We start from the raw sequence: 15,094 nt of genomic DNA, 5'->3' as shown, positions 1-15,094 counted from the left end.
GGATACGCATCAAACTTCATTTTATCCACAAGCCCATTAGTTCACATGTTCCACCTTGCCCCGTCCACTTTGCCCCAACCATGAATAATTTTACCAACAAGCATCACTGTGACGTCGGCCAATATTTGCTAACCATGATACCACGATTAATGGAAGCTTAATACTTTGTATAACTTTATTATAGAAATACAATCATTTTGAACTGATTTGAAATGAATTGAAACCCATGCATCGTTGTTACCATGGTTTTCGAGAGACGATTTCAGATAAGCATGATAATTTGACATATATATATGTAATCATCAATTGTTGGTTTTGAGGTATGCAGGACAGATATTTTCCTTAAAGACACACATACAATTATTTATTTACACAGCTCTGATATCAAAAGACGGAGCATCCGCAGAGGAATCTTGGTGCATGAGCGTTAGATTCAAGACTGAATATACAAAAAAAAAAATATGTTTAATGGGTGTGTTTCACTTTGCCCTGTGTTCCTCTTTGCCCCGGGTTCCCCTATGTATTATCACTGGTGTAGATCACTGCAAGGAGATTATGTGGTGGAGATATACGTCTCAGAGCGGGTTGATAGATATACGTCTGAAATAGCGCCATCACATGGTCGGTGCGAGATCCAACTGGAAAACACTGTGGAAATTTTCCACTCATTGACAAGAACCAGACTTGCATATTATTCTTATGCAGGAAGTTCTCCGGGCCTACTCTTCTGGTATCGGAAAACTCAGCAAGAGGTCGACGTGTTAAATGAGGTAAATAAACACGTGATCATTACGTCAGCGTGCAAAGCCATCCACCTTGTGGACATAACAAAACACATTCAAACAAACAGGGTGGTCAAGATTTCGGACACAGTTCGTTATTTCGAAGATTTATTATTTTGATGGTTTGTTAAATATCCGAAATTGAAATAATGAAATTCGTTACTCCAAAGGCCAGGTAGTTTTCATCATTTTCTCATTTTCCGATGAACGTATGCTAATTAGTGCATTCAGGGATAACCGAACCTTCGGAATAATTTATCAAGACCAAAAATAGACGATAATTGTCACTTTCTTACTCTATCGATCTCCACTTCTGATCAAACTTATATCATTCTGGGTCACAGGGTGTTTGCTTTTACTTTATACTTTAATATTGTACCATGCACATCGTATGTATACAATTTGATGCAAGACAGGGTAAAATTGCCGGATGATATCAGGACGCCGAATCAAAGCTTTTAGGATTTAAGTGATTCATGGTGATAAGATATGATGATAATGTCCTTAGCTCGAGAAGTGAGGGAAAAAAAAACACACACACCTATGGATGACAAGGATGATGTTACTATGGTAACATTAGTATGATTATACAATTAAGTAGTAGCAATAGTAGTAGAAGCAGCGGTAGTAAAGTTACTTGATATTGATATTAGCAGTAATAGACTAGGGTAGCAGCAGCAGCAACGATAGTGGGAAAAGAAACTATATAGGCCCTAGAGAGTAACTGTGTACGATGATACAACGTTTTGTGTGTGTGTGTGTGTGTGTGTGTGTGTGTGTGTGTGTGTGTGTGTGTGTGTGCGTGTGTGTGTGTTTAATGAAACACAAAGTTTCCAAATGAAATAGTAAAACTAATGCTTCAGGACGAAAACAGGAATGGGTCTCAGTTTGCACACGACACTCTCAGACGTTCACCTGTTACATCCGTGATTCGCCTGCATATCTTACAGATCAGCGGGATCGGGAACGGACGATAGTAATACGAGTACCGCTTAGGTCTCGACGCCGCTGCAAACTTTTCGACGTCGGTCTCCTTAACACGCTCCTCCTCGTCCAGGGTGTCGAGGCCGAATGAATGTGTCGATGGTCTCCCTGATGATCTGACCGATTGCACCGAAGGTCGATGGTCCTGGTGGAGGTCATGACCTCTAGCCTCATCTAAAGCCCTCACTGCTGCCCACTGCCACATCTTACTGGGAGGGTTTTAATCTGAAATGTTCAGAACAGATGCCATTCACAGCTTGATAAGACGTTTTCTACTGCGAAAAATAAATTGTACCCACAAACATAAACCTAATCCTAATCCTAATCCTTACTGCAAACTAAACACGTTACATGGGTTTAAGACCCAATTTTGTCATACCTGTCAATATTCACATTAATCATGATGTAATGTATTGTTTTAATGTTTTGTTAAATAATTTCATTTCGTGTTTTTTTTCGCCATCAAGTTTTATTGTCGGTTCCCCCCAAAAATGCAATGTGACGATTTCGGTAGCCCGAACGAGCAAGCAAAGAAAAAAAAATCACCAAACTCCTTTACATCTGTCTATTAGCTTAATTCAATATGTTAAAGAACCTTTCCCTTTCAGGTCAATGATTTTGATGAGGTAGACTGAAATGCATTAGCGCAGATTGCAATTGGAAGGATTGAGAGCAGCAGAGGATAACCCAACCCCGCAATGATCGATGAACAGGCCCTGTCCCATATCACCTTCGCTCCGGAAATGTAATGACTCATTTCATTTCATTTCATTTCTTTTCATTTATTTATTGTCCATAAAATGGAAACTCTTCATAAATTCATGAAATAAAGTAAGTAAGCAAACATTAATGCGCAGCACAAAGGTTATAATGACAATCCTGTGGAAGATTTACGCTCCATTGAAGTATAATTCTGCTTTAAGTCAACTTAATGGGAAAAGTTCCTGAAGTAACAATAGATCTGTCAGTTCGCTGCTAGAAAATACTGTAGACCATACCACAAGACATGCGGAGTTCCACACCATCAACCATGAAACGAAGAAACACTCTTTGTTAAACTTTGCATTCCCAACAATAACATTTTTTATTAAAAAAATCATCAGGAATATGCGTTCGTCTTCGTCATCATCATCATCATCATCTTCTTCTTCTTCTTCTTCTTCTTCTTCTTCTTCTTCTTCTTCTTCTTCTTCTTCTTCTTCTTCTTCTTTGTCCTTGTTTACTACAGCGTAATCCACAGGATACCTCACAACCAGGTGAATATCTGTTATTTATAAACTGCTGAAAATGTGCCCGTGCGCATTGTATAAGAAAGAGAGGAATACCATGTATTCAACAAAGAGTTTATCAAAATTACCCTTTATATAATCTCTCTCTATCAACAGTGATCAATTCGAGACGGGTTTCACTGAATGTTTCAAGTTGAGTTCTCAACAAAAACAAACAAATGGTTATTAGTTCGACTAGGAAAGAAACAGTTGAATGAATGGTTTTATTTATTATAAAACTTCTCAGCCAAGCGGATGAATATTGGGTCTGATTTACAATGATAAAAGTACAGAGAGAAGAAATATACCATATACACGAAGAATGCACACAAAGAAATGCAATTCCGAAGATTATCAATATCAATGTATCAATACATTTTAACCTCGTCATTTAAATGCCATCAGTGTTTGATTTCGTTTAAAGGCTTTTGTGATACGATACTCATTATTCACTGTATATAGTCTACTTCTCAAGCCTATCTGTCTTCCAAACTTTGTTCCAAGAAAAAGAAAAAGAACAAGAACAAGAACTTGAAATAGAGCAAAAGTAAAACAAATACAAAGACAAAATAAAGGCTAGACAGTGTCATTCTAAACATACACCTATTTCCAGCGACAAGTGTGATACCAGACGTATATAGATCATAACATTGCTCTTTGTTCACACTAAGAAAAAAAGGTTCAATAAGGGAGCTAGAAGGGTTCGAAGTCGCGAAAATGGGTGCAAACTACACGATTTGCGAAAATGGTGGAACTTTGCTTCTTATATGGTTCATTTTGGGTTCGATCTTGCCACGGTCATTGACGGTGCAATATTACGCCCCAAACTAGTCTCAAAACAAAGGCCATCCTATGGTGTTGCTCGGCACTAAAATGCAATATTACATATCCTTGTGCTGATATTATGAACATATATTTTTTGATATCAGGAAACTTAAATTTCTTTCATATTCTATAATCATTCATCGAGAGTATATTTTCAAATTAAGTTGAGTCCATGATGAAAGGGGTCTACTAAAAAAACAAAAGTAGAATACCTGATTGCTTGTCTGGTATTGACCAATCACATTGTACACATAACCTAGGAGGTTTAACAGATGAAGTTCCAACTGGCTGTAATTATTCAAATAGTCGTCAGATTTCTATTGCTGTACAAAACAATTCCACAGGTGCATTTGTGCCTTCGCTGATCGGGATTCGATGCCGCCGTCTCACTGAGCAATCTGAAGATTTATTGTGGACGTTTACGTAATTTTGGCTATATTTTGCTTCAAATGAAATCCTATACTTTAAGATAAAAACATATAAAACAAAAGTCAATTCTGAACAGAAATATTATTGTGCAAAAGTGTTAATCAGAGCTGTTTCATGTGAAAGTGTTTAAACTGTACCCTGGATATTAGTAGCCGGTTTATTTTATCACTTTTCCTCATGATTCTGACAAAGCAAACTGATATGAATCTTCAAATAGAATTCTCTATCAATAAACATCAGATTACTGCCCAGGCATGCCTATTAGAATAATGTTCGTTTTATTTCATTTTTTTGGGGAGCAATTTCTATTCGGGTATCCCCGTGTCTTTAACATTCACCTAACCTATCTCTTATTGGTTGGGATGTCGAAACGTAATTACCATTACAAAGACATATCTTCCTGTTTGTGGTTCATTCTTGCTAAGGTGCAATATTGAGCCCATAACAAGTCTCAAAGAAAGACCTATATGGTGTTGATCGACACTTGAATACAATATTGCATACCGTTGTGGTGCTACTATGTACATGTTTTTTTAAAGACATCATAAAACTTGATGTTCTCCCATAATTTCATAATCATTCATCGGAGCATTTTTAAATGAAGTTGAGTCTTTGATGAAAGGGTCTGCGAACAAGCTAACGAAGAATACTTGACTGCTCGTCTGGTATTGACCAATCGAAATGGAATATGTCACAGCATTCCCTGCATGCTTACTGTGCGATGATGGAATCAAACCCTACTACACGCTAAAGATTTTCGTTGCGACTCGATCTCGGGACAGAAAAAAAAGTCAATATTTTTTCAAGGCCCTCAAATCTGGAATTCCATCCACTCTGATGTGAAATGTAAGAAAACGGTACAAAGTTTTAAGGAAGCTTTAAAACGTATTTTACTTGAAAGGTTCTGGAAGTTACCAATATCATTTTACGATTTTATAAGAGACTAGCAAGATAGGGTGTGTTTGTGAAAATGACATCTTGTGTATTGCTAATATGCGCTGGTCCATGTTTTTGTCTGTGTATGCATGTGTGTGTATGTGTGAGTGTGTGTGTGTGCGTGTGTGCCAATGTTTTTCTCTGTATATACAATGTATTTACTTTTCCGGGATTAGTTTTAAATAAGGCCAATTGCCTTCTCACTCACCCCTTCACTTGATATCTTTTGCTGTTTGTTTGCTTTGTTTGTTTGTTTGTCACATTGTCATTTTATTCATACCATTGTCACATTTTATGTATGCATATTTTATTAAGTGAACGTAAAGGAAATGATAAACTAAAATCATTTAGAGAGCAAACTCGCGGATATATAAGGGTGCAAACTACACGATTTATTTGTAAAGGTTGATTTTCCCCCTTTTTTTTTTTTCATGGATTCATGCACGGTAAAGCCTAAGGGTAAAATGCATGCACATGAAAATGTAAGCACATGTTTCCGTGTGCTTGCAAACACCACATTTTAGAATGAATAAAGACTAGCTGTGATAGTGGAATTTCTCATGAATAAATAATAAAGCATTAAAACCCTGGCTATTGTTCAACACCAATGTCAGGGTGTTAACCACATACTCCCATACACACCCATTGACCCCTGTGCAAAGTGAAAATTTTGTACAGAGGGTTGGAAATAGAGCAAAATCTGTAACCTAACTGTGAAATTGATCATGGATTTCATGAAACTGATTTGTGTTTTAAACCACCTCCAACGAAATTGTACACTATACAACTATCTCCCATATCAATGATAGTGTTATCTGATATATAGTTACTGAATTATTAAGAATCAAAAGTGGATTTTTTTTTAAACGCCTATTAATCCATAGAATACATTCGATGCAAAATAATGACATGGATGTTTCCTAGAGTGTCAATTCACGGACCCAGTAGTTTGGTCACCTGGTGTGGGCATGTTCATTCTTTTCTTGAACATGATTTATGAATTCAATGAATTGTTGAGTCGTGCAAACTTATGTGCACATAAGTTGACTCCCAGATGGCTCATTGTACAGCTCGTTCATGCGTGTTTGAGCTGAGCATCTAGCGCAAATTCCATTTCCATAGCAGATCAGCTCTTCTGAGGCTTTTCGTAGCGGCTTACTGCAACTCTGACTTCAAAATTATTTTGTCCACTTCATAATATCAAGACCCCGCAGATTCCTACCACGTGGAAAATGGTGAGTTAAAACATCATCGTAAAGCATGATTTGAAATATCCACAATGTTCTCGACCAAGGCCTTACTCTCGATATTACCCTTCATCAAATTTCTTGTATCTGTTATGATTTTGGTTGTATAGCCATGTCTTATAATGCAGGCTTGCAGGCAGTAATATTAAAATGTTCATTTTAGAGTTCTGTTAAAACTGGCTAGTTTTATGCGTGCTGTTTTCTGTTCTATTTTGTTTTGTTTCGTAACCATTCTGTGGAATTAGAGCAGCTTTAGCGATAAAATGTCTTGCTAAAGACGTCATGGCATTCCGATTTCAGATTTCAGATTCATTTATTGTTCATTTAGGAAATTCTTTTTGTTGGTACATGGGCGTGCACATAGGAATATCTACATACATGCATAAACTCACATATATTCATGTACATGTACACATAAATGATACAATTTTCACTACATACACAATTATACAAGCATAATTCAGGGGCGTCACCAGCTTTTTTTCAAGGGGGGTGCGTTTTGACACTTATGTTTACGAGATTCTTTGGACAGACATTTGGAATATAGGAAGCTCTCAATCCCTAGACTTTTACTGTTTTTTGAGGGAAACCAAGCGGGGAAAGGGCACCGGCGTATAGCTATGATTTCATCTTGGGGGGGGGGGGGGGGGTTAGTATGCGAGGGAGCGAGCAAGGGTGGGGGGAGGGGGAGGGTGTGGAAGTGCCGGAGGGGGTTGTACCCCCTATAAATGGATTATGGAATGACGGTGTGAAACGACAAATCACTGGCAGCGATATCAGGAGAATGGCATAACGACTACATGCGAGCGAGGGGAGCGAGCGAGCTTGAAAATTTTGACATTTTACAGTCCAAAAACTGCCGTTTGTAGCCATATTTTTTTGCTCTTTAAATAAAGGGGGGGGGGCGCACCGGGCGCAACTGCTGGCAATTACTGGCAGCAACGTCAGGTGAATTGCATAATAATTAAATGCGAGCGAGCAAAGAGAGCGAGTTTGGAAATTTTGACATTTTACAGTCCCAAAACTGCCATTTGGAGCCATATTTTTTCGCTTTGGGGAAATAAAGGAGGGGTGGGGGCGCAACGGGCGCAACTCTCGGTAATCACTGGTAGCAACATCAGGAGAATTGCATAACAATTAAATGCGAGCGAGCGAGCGAGCGAGCTTGAAAATTTTGACATTTTACAGCACAAAAACTGCCGTTTGTAGCCATATTTATTTGCTTTGGAAATTAGAGGGGGCACCGGGCGCAACTGCTGGCAATTACTGGCAGCAACATGAGGTGAATGGCATAGCAATTAAATGCGAGCGAGCGAAGAGAGCGAGCTTGAAAATTTTGACATTTTACAGTCCAAAAACTGCCATTTGGAGCCATATTTTTTCGCTTTGGAAATAAAGGGGGGGCGCACCGGGCGCAACTGCCGGTAATTACTGGCAGCAACATCAGGAGAATTGCATAACAATTAAATGCGAGCGAGCGAGCGAGCGAGCTTGAAAATTTTGACATTTTACAGTCCAAAAACTGCCATTTGGAGCCATATTTTTTCGCTTTGGAAATAAAGGGGGGGGGGGGGCGCACCGGGCGCAACTGCCGGTAATTACTGACAGCAACATCAGGAGAATTGCATAACAATTAAATGCGAGCGAGCGAAGAGAGCGAGCTTGAAAATTTTGACATTTTACAGTCCCAAAACTGCCATTTGTAGCCATATTTTTTTGCTTTGTAAATTAAGGGGGGCGCACCGGGCGCAACTGCTGGCAATTACTGGCAGCAACATCAGGTGAATGGCATAACAATTAAATGCGAGCGAGCTTGAAAATTTTGACATTTTACTGTCAAAAAACTGCCATTTGGAACCATATTTTTTAGCTTTGGAAATAAAGGAGGTGTGGGGGGGGGGGGGGAGGGCGCACCGGGCGCAACTGCCGGCAATTACTGGCAGCAACATCAGGAGAATTGCGTAAAAATTAAATGCGAGCGAGCGAGCGAGCCAGCTTGAAAATTTTGACATTTTACAGTAAAAAACAAATAAACTGCCGTTTGGAGCTATATTTCTTCGCTTTGAATTTAAGGGGGCGCATCGGGCGCAACTGCTGGCAAATACTGGCAGCAATTTCAGGAGAGCATAATGATTACATTCGAGCGAGCGGAACGAGAGAGCTTGAAAATTTTACATTTTACAGTCCCAAAACTGCCGTTCTTAGCCATACTTTTTCGCTTTGGAAATTAAGGGGAAGGGGCACCGGGCGGAACTGCTGGCAATTACTGGCAGCAACATCAGGTGAATTGCGTAACAATTAAATGCGAGCAAGCGAAGAGAGCGAGCTTGAAAATTTTACACTTTACAGTCCAAAAACTGCCGTTCTTAGCCATATTTTTTCGATTTGGAAATTAAGGGGGGCGCACCGGGCGCAACTGCAGGCAAAAATTGCCATTCTTCTGATGTTGCTGTCAGTAATTACTGGCAGCAACATCAGAAGAATGGCATAAAGATTAAATGCGAGCGAACGGAGCGAGCGAACGGAGCGAGGGAGCTTGAAAATTTTGACATTTTACAGTCCCCAAACTGCCGTTTGTAGCTATATTTTTTCGCTTTGGAAATTAAGGGGGGCGCACCAGGCGCAACTGCCGGCAATTACTGGCAGCAACTTCAGGAGAATTTCATTACGACTAAATGCAAGCGAGAGGAGCGAGCGAGCGAGCTTGAAAATTTTGACATTTTACTGTCCAAAAACTGCCGTTTGCAGCTATTTTATTATTTTTTTTTTCGCTTTGGAAATTAAGGGGGGGACGCCCGGTGCGCCCCTCCCCCTGGATCCGCCAATGGTAGTCAAGGGTGTGGGTTTATGTTCATGACTGGGGGAGGTATGACCAGCGAGGTGGCGTCGAAGTGACCAAGCGGGGAAAGGATGTCCAAAATCGGCACTTTAGAGCATCCCCTAAACTAATTGTGCGTGTTTGTTTGTGTGTGTGTATTATATACATGGAAATGCTAGGAATTATCCCAGGTCAAGTCTTTTTATTGGCAATGCAAGACATTTTTATATAGACTGGTAAGCCTATGTATAAAGCAACACTGCAAAATCAATGATCTAGCTTCGATATAACGAAGCGTAAGGTACAAAGGTGTACATTCTACATCACATTGCGCAACATTGTAGCGACTCTTCGTTCGGATGTACTGAGTACACTGTGCACATCCTGCTTATATGCAGAATGCCAACTAGGAATCGCAATCTTTGTCGGGTCCGGGCTTTTTGAACAATGTTTCACACTATATACCTATTTAATTATGGTTAAAAGAAATCATAGAAAAATATCTTATTTCTGGATCACCCTTTCATTCAAAAGCAGTTTACTAACACTGTCTTGAACTATTATTTCGGTAAATCTTTTTTTTTTAAACCAGCGGATTGGGAGGGGGCGCACCCCCCCCCCCCCCCCGTAGTTACGCCACTGCTTTTGGGTGAAATAATTGGACAGATTTCTTGAATTCTAACAAAAAAGCAAGAAAATCTTTCCACCGCGGGAATTATGATTATGTGGGGTGGGGCAAATGGTGCGCTTGCCTTCCAATATTTTTATGGGGGCAACATTTTTGTTTTCTTTCAAAAGCAAGAAAATCTTCTCATTTCGGGAATTATTAATTATGGGGGAGGGGCAAAACTAAAATATGCTTGCCCCTCCATTTTTTTTTTTTTTTTAATGAGGCTAAGGCTCGCTCTTGGGCTGGCAATATGGATTTGTCAGAAGTAACTTACATAGACCCTACATACTTGTAAGTAGCACACGTACATGCAAACGTGTATAAGTGCTCCGTATCGTACGGATGTACAGTACGGTCGATAAATAGTAAACACTGTAGAATACTAATAGATATGTATAAAATCAATGCTGCCAGAACCAGGGGTGCGAATTGTTTTTGCCGACGATTTTTTTTTGTGTGTGTGTATCCTTGGTGCAAAATAGTAAAAAAAAAAAAAAAAAAAAAAAAGAATAGAAAAGAATAATTATTTAGCGTCCGGCGTTGAGGTTTTTTTTTTTAAGGATCTGAAGGGGGTGCGTTCGCACCCAACGCATCCCCCCTGGTGACGCCCATGTAATTTATACTCACAATGCAGTGAACACATACATAATCACAAATTTCAAGTAATTCTTTATATTTACCGATCAACAACAAAACAAAATAGTTAAGAAAACGTGGAATCGGATATTCCTATAGGAAGTGTATCCTTAACAAAACCTTTACGCCACCCCCCCCCCCACACACACACAAACACACATCCCCAAGGATAATACATCGCGTCGTGCCATACCACATTTGATTAATAACGAATAAAATGAACGGAACTGAAGTTGATGAATAATTGTTGATAAACTTATGGATAAATAGACTAGTGTACTAACTAAACTTATAATGGCAAACATTGTACGCTTATCTTTATGCTGGGATAATTCTCTGTAGTCAGGTAGTGTTAGTGGTAGACTTAAGTTCACCCTGTATGCAGCAAGACAGTGCATAAAAATTGAACTATACATTAAGCTGCCATGGAGAGAGTTATGTAGTCACATTTACATAAGTTAGCTCTTCTGCAAAATTATTGCACACGCATGAACAGTGGCCTTGAACTCATGACACTTGATTTTCCTTTTCAGGTATTCAAGCAAGATACAATAATTTGCGCGCATTCTCCTGATCACGTAAACTGATATGCAATTCTGAAGGACAGAGTGATTCCTCAACAGAATATGTAAGTTTCATTAATGGATTAATCCGTAATACATGTACACTTGTATATGTATTTTCAGGTTATCGATTCATCTAGATTTTCAGCATGTGCTATCCGTGAAGTATATTATATTAAAGCGTATTATTACACATGAACGCAGTTTTATCTGTTACTATAACGTAGCCACCGTTTTGGGGTTGCGGAAAATTTGATAAGACTATAGTGCAATTTTTGATACCATCTATAATCGAGAGATATGTTACTCAAGTGGACCATTGCGATCATTCATTCTTGCCTTTTCCGTTCTACGTCTTCTCAGGTTTTTTGGACTTTTTCCTGAAAACTCCATGATGGATTGTACCTCATACAGGCAGCATCTCTACCCTGCAAGAATCTTCTTTTTTTCTTTTTTATTTATTTATTTATTTATATATTATTTATTTTATTTCATTTTATTTTATTTATTATTATTATTATTATATATATATATATATATTTTTTTTTTTTTGGGGGGGGGGGGGGGGGTAATCTTCTTTTCTGTAACCAGTATTATCAAAGCAAATCAAATCAATGTTATGAATAAGTAGAGGGGGCTATATTTTCTGTTTCTTGTGTGTGTGGTAGCAGGATTAGAGGTGTCAACCATAATGGGCATCATTACACCCATTGCCATGGCCAGCACCCGGACCATCATCTGTGGCAAGCTCAGCAACGGCTGAATGGCTGAGGTCTATAAGTCTTACTCCTTTCCTAACTGTGTAAAATATACAGCAAACTGATGTTAAATTGGCATGTAATTTGATGTTGTCTTACTTTGTTATTTTATGTAATGAAGACTTTGAGTTGGTCAGGAAAAATGTGGGAATATTTGAATATGCCCTATGTCATAAATGTATGCAGGCCTACATAAAAGGTGTGTATTTTCATCTCAGTCCAAATTCGCCACATTTTTCTTTTCAACATGACTTTACTCAGGCTATTCCACATTTATTCTTTTTTTTTTCAGCTCTAACTTAGTGATGTCGGCATGCTGTCTCCTAATTCCCCGTCTGCCTGGAGAGGATATGCTGTATGTCTGTGACAAAGTAAGTGCTGCACTTTTATTTTTTTTTATGGGAGACGGGAATTCCATCTGCTTTGTGACTAGAAATATAAGAGGAATATTTCTTTGCAACATTATCATGTTTTACTTATATGACAAAGAGCTGAAATAAATCTATCCGACCGGATTTGTTTAGAAACCAATATCAAAGCTTAAAGGGTGTGTACAGTTCTGGTCGAGGTGAAGATTTAGCTTTTAACGTTTTGTGAGATATTCAGAAACCACTCTATGAGATGTCAAAGAGCATGCAGTTCTAAGGGGTATCAAAAGTTTATTCGATGAAAATCGGTTTTAAAATGGCTGAGATATCCAAAAACAAGGTGAAACAAAAAGATACTAATAAAGTTGGGGCATGTCGCCTTTTATTATTAGCACTTTTTGGGATATCTCAGCCATTTGAAAACCAATTTTCATCAAATAAACGTTGAATCCTTCTTAAAATTACATGCTCTTTCATATTTCATAAGAGGCTTTTCATTATCTCACTTAGGAATGTTCAAAACATGAATCCCTACCTCAACCAGTACTGTACAGCCCCTTTAAAGGGATGGTATATTATTGGTGGAGGTGAGGATTTGGACTTTTAACTTTTTGTGATATACCAAGAACCTACTTATGAAATAATAGAGAGTATGCCATTCTAAGAGGAATTCTAAAGATTATTTGATGAAAATTGGTTTTGAAATGGATGAGCCATCCAAAAACAAAATAAAACGCAGCGATCGTGATAAAAAGTGAGTGCTATATTATATTGTTGTTGCTCTGTTTTGGATATCGCAGCTATTTCAAAACCATTTCTCATTATTTCAGCAAAAGACGTTAGAAACCTGAAGTAGATCTATGCAATCAATTTAATTTTCCATTTTCTGGTCAATGGTCATAGTTGCAACCTGTTAGTTTATGTAAGCAACAAAACCGCCTATAGTGTAAACGACCTATTTCCTTCAAAATTTTATTCAGTCATTATTTATTCATGCCAAAATCTCTTTCAGAACCTGGCAGGACTAAATCCCACAATCTTCACTGTGAATGCTGCGCACTATTTGGCTGGATGGTTGTGAAATCCGCCCGAATTCCTGTATACAATCGTGTCTTCCTTCGCTACAATGTTTCCGGCCTTCTGTGCTCTGTGGCTTTCAGTATCCCAGACAAGGCAGAAACACCCGATGCATACTTCAGCAGTACATTGCAAGCCTTGATCTGAACAGGCAACTATCACGAAGAAAAACCTACGGCATTTCATTAACAATATTGTTCAATAATTGTCTTGATATAGTTTACCAGCCTAAAGTTTTCATGGTGTATACTTTTACAAGGAATTGTCACCAGAGAAATGATGTTGTTCAGCTTGTCCCTCCGTTCGTACATCAGTCTGTTATCGATTATGGCAAAGTTGTATCACGAAGGGCAATGAAACGAAAAGTACAAGTGGACAAGTTAATGCAGGGAGATTACTTTAGCAGTTGAACACATCGTCACAAATTGAGGAATATCGGAAAATCCGTTGAAGAGCTATATATACACATACTATTTAGAGTTTCAGTGCCGCCATTACGAGATGAGAAAGCTACATCTTTGACGTCAACCATGGAAAATTATATAAAGAAATGTAAAGAAAATAGGCATAGTTTCACGTTTCTAGCATTACAAAAGGAGCACTTGATTTACTTCTTCCAGAAGGGGTGGGGGTAATATTACCCTTAACATTATGACAACGACAAATGTGTGGAGGCAATTTGTACTTTTCATTTAGAATCAGATTTTATGGAATTCCCTTGATATTTTCTTCATATACGTTTCCGTACATGAAAGTGACACTGAAACTTTAAAAAATGCATAACTTCCACTGGATCATTATACGATTTTCCATGTTCACTTATGTGTTCTTCTACCACCTTGTGGGTGCCAGCGTTCAAGGTCAAATATTGGAGGTCATTGTCAAATTCTACAATGTCATTTCGTGCTCTTTCTTTGTATCTCACCTTGTAAGCACTGTCGACATAGTATTGTGGTGTTCTTTTAATAACTTTCCACACTTTTGAGCTATATGACCACCAAATTCACTCCCCAGAACATCTAAAGATGGCTGTCAAGTGTTGATATTGGTGAAGTCCGACTCCGTCAACAGTCAAAAAGTCAATGAGCTTACATTTGAAAATCAGTGTAATCACAAATTCGATATGTGGGCAAGACATCACTTCGCTTTTACCTTGTTAGATGGTGAATATTTGTGAAGCTTCCGTTTCTAATTCATACAGCATCAGCATACCGTATGTCTGAGAATAGTGGTAAAGAAGATTAGATACTTTGGCAACAGCGTGTAAAATTCGCAAAATTTTATTTTGTGCCTTATTTGCTGAACAAACGTCGTAGGAGGACTACAACCTGCCAGGCAGTATGGCGGAACAATTACTCTATTATTAGCGTCATAGAATAAATGACAATGATGTAGTTCTGAAGCATGCTATTCATTAGATACTTTTGCAATGACTCCATGTATACTTTTAATCGAAGTAGGTATATAATCACCAATGTCTTGTACTTGAATAACGACAGAATGATTTCGGTGAGGGAAGTTTTCTGTCACGTCATTTAGGAATAAGGGAACGTGTCAATATTATGCTATTTGTTCCATAGTTATTTCTGAAGTGGTTAAATGTATTTTCCTTTTAAAAAAATTCATTTTATATATACCTACGTTGCATCCAGATGCCTATTCGTTGAAAAATATGGGCAATGTATTCAAAGGACAAAGATCATACACTAATGGGCCTAGGGTATACAACATTT

This window comes from Diadema antillarum, unplaced genomic scaffold, assembly GCF_040938485.1.
Source record: "Diadema antillarum isolate AM-2024a unplaced genomic scaffold, OU_Dant_1.0 scf00000002, whole genome shotgun sequence".
Classification (NCBI taxonomy): domain Eukaryota; kingdom Metazoa; phylum Echinodermata; class Echinoidea; order Diadematoida; family Diadematidae; genus Diadema; species Diadema antillarum.
The sequence above is the reverse complement of the archived record's forward strand: the minus strand, read 5'-3'. Positions refer to the sequence as shown.